A 6,308-nucleotide genomic window follows, 5' to 3' on the forward strand; every position below is an offset into this window, starting at 1 on the left:
GATCTAGGTACTCATGCCCACCTATGGGTGCGTTTTCGCATGTTGCCTTCTATTCAGGTTGAGACCATCTCCATAGTCCAGTGAGAGTCATGTAGTGTGAATATACATACGTACGGACTATTAGCTATTGTTGAGTTGGTTAGAATGTATATGCGTATAGAGTCTCAGCTTTGATTGTAGTAGGTTATAGCTTGTTTGTGGGCCTGACCCACCTCTATTTTTCAGGTACTCGTCAATTCCAGACTTAGACTTGATCTTACTGAGCATAGACTACTACTCACTCTTTCGATGACGTAGGACTTTTCTCCATGGTTTACTCTAGATGTTCTTTAAGTAGCTTTCATTTCTGTTTGGATTATTAGGGGTCCATTAGAAATGGATTCCCGAATTGTATTAGAATTAGAGAAATTGGATATATCAGATTAATTCTTTATTTATAAAATTTTATTCTGAGGTTTTCAGTTTTGAATTGCTATTCTAGTTTCTTTCCAGCAATTTATTTATTCCTGTTTTCTTAATTATATTCTTTGTTCGTTTATTGCTAATTGGTTTGATATCCTCGGGTAATTGGGCGTGGGCTTGGCCAACCCGCATCCGAAAATCTGGGGGTATCACAGCATTTCACCGAGAGGATAGATGAAAAATTATGAGATCAGTATAGACCACTAATACTTGGTGTCCAATTCAAACTTTTCAATTTAGAATGGTGGTTTGTATACTAACATTATAAAATTATTTGAACATTTACTTTGATTAAATTTGACCACCAAATAACAAATGATCTGAACCATATAAAAATTTCTTATGATATATAAACAAGTCATGGCCAATGAGAGAGATGATATAAAATTATATGTACACAAGGCAATTTAATGGCTAATGAATGTAGGGACGGAGTCACTTGGAAAAACCTTGAAAATTGTCACACGGTTTGGAGCAAGAAGATGCACTATGTATGAAATAAAGTATAACGAATTTTGACTTAGGCTCACATGTTTTCGTTCTACCAAAACTAATTGATGATTATTTCAACAGCTTTCGACTTTAGACTTACTCTTGATCTTTGTAAAAGGATTACTGGTAGATCAATTAACACTCCACGAATGTCTTGATTCCTTCAAAGTGTAATCTTCTCCTTATTTTCTTCAAAATCAGAATTTTTGAAGTACAAACACAAATCTTGCTTGACGATCGAAAACAATGAATTAAATCTTTAATCACGCAAATTTCGATTGAACGATGAACAAAAACCTAATTCACTCAAGTGTATATGTGTATGCTTTCAAAAATAGAAAAATAATAAACCCTGAAAAACTCACACAAAAAAGCTCTCTAGAGTTTTGAAATATTCAATGTAAAAGCCATGATCAATCGTGTATGAATATTACTTTATATAGAGAATTAGAGAGGCTTATGGGGGTTATAAGACCCTTTTAATTTCATGCTAAAAACCTCCCTCTAATTAATTAGACTTAAGAATGTATTAGAAGTTAGCAAAAACAAAACTTTCCTTTTTGGTTCAGGGAAGTGCAACTGGTTCTATTTGAAAATGCGACCAGTTCTATTTATCCTGAGTATTTTTTTGTGCAAGGAGTGCAACCTGTTCTAAAATGAAATGCAACCAATTCTACTACTAAAAAACCCTAATGCTACGTTTAGTGTGCATGATTGGAATGAAATGCAAGTGGGAATGGAATGAAAATGGGAATGGAATGGAATGGTCATTCTCATTCTATTGTTTGGTTGTAAATATGAAATGTGTAGGAATATAATGATAATAACCATTCTAGTGTTTGGTTGGACTAATTTGAATTCTCCAAAATATCCCTCTTAGTAACAAATAAATTAAATTAAATTAAATTAACAAAAAAATATTCTCTAATAATTTTTTAAAAATAAATGGTGGCAGTGGCGGTGGTGGATGGTGGAAAGCGATAGTAGTGTAGGTTGTGGTGTTGGAAGGCGGCGGTGGTGGCAATGGTGAAAATTGGTGGTAGCAGTGGTGGTGAAAGGTGGCAGTGGTGTTGGTGGAAGGCGATGGTAGTAGTGTGGTGGTTGTGGTGGAAGGAGATAGTGGTGTGACTATGGTGGTAGTGGAAGGCAATGGAAGTGGCGGTGGTGATAATGGTGAATGTGGTGATGATGGTGGTGGTGGAAGGCGGCGGTGGCGGTGGTGAAAGGTGGTGGCGGTGGTAGTTGAAGGCGGCGACGGCAGCGGTGGTGGTGAAAGGTGACGGTAACGGTGGTGGAAGGCGGGGGTGGTGGTGTAGGGTTGTGACGATGGCGGTAGTGGAAAGTGGTGGTTGTACTGAAAAGCGGTAGCACTGGTGATGGTGGAAGGTGGTGGCTGTGGTGAAAGGTGATGGCGGTGGTGGCGGTAGCGATGGTGAAAGGCAATGGCGGTGGTGGTGGTGGAAGGCGGTGGCGGTGGCAGTGGTGGAAAGTGGTGGGCGATGGTAAAAGTCCATGGTGGTGGAAGGCAGTGGTAGTGGTGGTGGTGGTGGTAGTGGAAAGCGGAGATGATTGTGGTGGAAGGTAATGGTGGTTTTTGGACTTGGAATATGAGGGTGTTTTGGGAAGTCGATTTTTTAAAATAAATTACTTGGAAATGGAATGACCATTCCATAGGTTTAGTTGTGGAATAGATTTTCATTCCAATGAAATGGCCATCCCACTTTAAGTTGCATACCAAACAAATGAATGGTTGGAATGGGCATTCCATTCCATTCCATTCCTGCACACCAAACGTAGCATAAGTACTCTTTCTCCAATTTCAAACCTATTTTAAGTGAACCTTACACATTTACTTGGACTAAATGTTGTTTAACGTCGAACCAAAGTTGCAGTGAGTAGTTTTACTTTGAGTTTTTTGCTTTTGAAATTGAAACTCAACAACAAATGAAAAATTAAAACTTGATTTAGACTTCATTTTGCTCATCGAAATATGCCATTTACATTTTAATATTTCACAAATTTCACAGAGGGGTGTGTTCAACCCGGATGAAGGTATAGCGCAAAGTTTTGTACGCACATCTCATCAAGCATATTTCTATACTTCCTCTTACTATTGTTGTGTTAATTGCAACTGAAAGGCCTAACATTTTCCCTTTCTATAAAGAAACAACAATGCTGTAAACTAGACAATTCAAAATAAAATTAATCAACAAACATGCTCATAGAAATCTTATGTAATGTCATTTGAGCAACGTCATTGCAACCTACACCGGACTAGTTGTGTGTAGAGCGAAGTTGGGATTTCAATTTGGGGGGGTGTTGTGTAAAAATAAATAAAATTACTATTTGTTCAAATCAAAGGTCAAAGAAGAAGAAAAGAATCATTGCTATATAATATGATAATCAATTAGTGTTCTAAGAAAGATAAATAATTGACCAATATAAAAAATTTAAAAATTATTCGATAATATTTTCATTGAATTTAGTTGTAACTCTTTTGTATGAAATGACACCCGTTAACTTTATATAATTTAAGCATGGTGAAAAAAAGTTACATAATACAAGTGCAAAAAGAAGAACTTTAAGAAGTAGTGGAAAAAAAGAAAAGAAAAAGATAAAGGAAAGAAAAATGAGAAAAGTTTGAAAGGAAAAAAAAAAAAGTTAAGTGAAATTGAAGAAGAAAGGGAAATTAAATGAATCAAAGAAATAATTTTAGAAATTAAAATATATAGGGGGCATTATATAAATTTTTTCTTAAATATGTAGAAAAATAAAAAAAATTACCTTATAAGTATAATTGGTGGAGCAGGTTAGGGGACATGTGCCCCCTCTGAGCCTTAATTGGTTCGGCCTTGATTGTGTGTCTCACAAAGGATAGATTCCACACCACAACAATTGTTGTAGACTAGACACGTAGTTGTGTGAGACACCCAATAATCAGGTTTTACGAATTTTATTACTATTTCCCATGTCATCTTATATTGTTTATCATTGTTTATATATTTCAGAAGGGAAATGATTTTTCCACCGAATAGTTGCTGTGAATTGTTAGACCTACTATTTTAATTAATCAATTATGTAATAAATAAGAAAATTGAGCTCTTCATTTAGTTGTATTTGATATATATAGTCAATTAAAAATTATTTGGTCAGACAATTCACTTCAAGTGTTCGGTGTCACATCTCAAAATAGTATACGGGAAGTTTAGTTGCATTAATTGCATCTATTAGTGCAACCACGTTGAACTGCAGAAATTTTAATCTACACGAAATTAGAGATGGTGTATTGAAATTTCTGTTCAACAAGACTTAAGACTTTCATTACAGTGGACAATATTTTTATCAGTGGAGCATGTGAAAAACTGTTTTCGAAAAAACATAAAAAAAAAAGGTTTTATTTATAAATATCGAAGTGGGTTGCCTTAACTAGAATTTGTTCATTTGTTGGTTTAGCTGAAATGAAAAGTAATTTATTTTCAGGCAATTTTTGAAAATTTTAGTGCTTTAGAGAATGAAAGTAATATGTTTCCACAATTTCCATCTTCTAAAATTCAAGGGGAAAAAAAGAATGAAAAAATAAAATAAAAAAACCGATGAAACAAAACATTATCAACCCCTCAAAACTCATAATAGCAAGACAAAATTAATATACTCATCCATATTTTATTGTAAAAAAGAAAATAGTTCTCTTGTGAGGATAATTATGAGAAATTGAAGGCCAGCTTAAAATATTATTTTGCATTTCTGTTGTTTGATTGTCATAAAATATTTAAGAAGAAAAAAATTATTAAGACCTAACAAAAATAACTTATTCATTAATTTTTTAAAAATTATTTTACATGCCCCATTCGATTAGTTCGACCTTAACTTAGACCTTTACCAAACATTATATATATATATATATATATATATATATATATATATATATATATATATATATATATATATTACTTGAAAAAAATATTTTAAAAAAATATATATTTCATGTTGAAACAAAAAGAAACATAAAAATCTTCAATATTTCGAAAATATTTTACCGTGTGGTACCCCCAACAATAAAAGCTTCTGAGATGATTTTGGCTAGATCACTATTTCAGTTAGTTGCTTCCACAACTATAACACTTTTGTAAAATTACGTTACTCAATTTAAAAAATTAAAGATAATTATTTTATGTTTAAGATTATCAAATTCGTATTTTAAAATTGAATGAAATTAAATTAAAATTTTAAATTAAATTATCTTCAATTTTAAATCCAGAGAGTAAATCCTAAGTTTCCCAACTCCACATTAATTAAATTCCAAATAATGCGATTTCATTAATATATATTAATTATGTAGTTTAATATTTGGATTTTTTTTAGAACACGTGTATCAGTTCCACAATATACGTACTATTTGAGTTAGGAGTGCGGTTCGAAAACGAGATTTCAACAATTTGCCTCTTAAAACCCTGCTCCTGGGGTAGGAGTGACAATATTTGACATGACACGTTAACACGACACAAGATAAGAAGGTGGGTTTGGCCTAATCGTGTTTGTGTCATAATCGTGTTGACACGAATTGACCCGCTAACTAAACGTGTTGTGTTCAAACTCGATTATGACACGATTAACTAAACATGTCAGATAAACGTATCATATTTATGTAAAAAATGACCCATTAATTAAACGTATAGAATAAAAATGTGTGTTTATATAAAAAAAATGACTTAAACGTGTCTTTTTGTATAGTGTAAAGTCCTATTCATTCATTAAACAGGTTATGTGTGTCGTGTCATGTTATACGTATAATAATCGTGTAATAATCATGTCGTGTTCGTGTCAATAATCTTAGACAATATCAACCCTAATCATGTTGACACGCTAACACGAATTGTCACCCCTGTAATTCAATATTTTTGATTTGTTATAATACTTAAAAACAATGTCACAATTGATGCTGGCCAATGTGATTTGCTGCCATACAGATAGGGATGGCAACGGGGGCGGGTTTGGGCGGGTGTACCCTCCCCCGCCTCCACAATCGTTTAAAAACCTCGCCCTCATCCCCGTCCAAAACAGCAAAAACGGGGGAACTTTCCACCCCATTCCCGTAACTGTTTAACATTTTTACCCCCGCGGGTACCCGCCCTGCCTCGTTTAAGCTATAATTTAAGGGCCTGTTTGGTATCTACTTTATTTTTATTGTTTTTGTTTTTAGTCCCCTATAGTAGCCCAAATGAAGCCCAAAACATGTTTGGTTGATTATGTTTTGTTTTGCACAGTTGTGAAACATTTAAGTAAAAAGCCTCAAAACTTGAAACACCAAAATGGTGTTTTATCTTGTTTCAGCCCTGTTTGCCCAAGATTTCACC

Source organism: Cornus florida, unplaced genomic scaffold (assembly GCF_030987335.1).
Source record: "Cornus florida cultivar Cherokee Brave unplaced genomic scaffold, ASM3098733v1 CherokeeBrave_3.0.0_Hap2_Chr10, whole genome shotgun sequence".
NCBI classification, from domain to species: Eukaryota; Viridiplantae; Streptophyta; class Magnoliopsida; order Cornales; family Cornaceae; genus Cornus; species Cornus florida.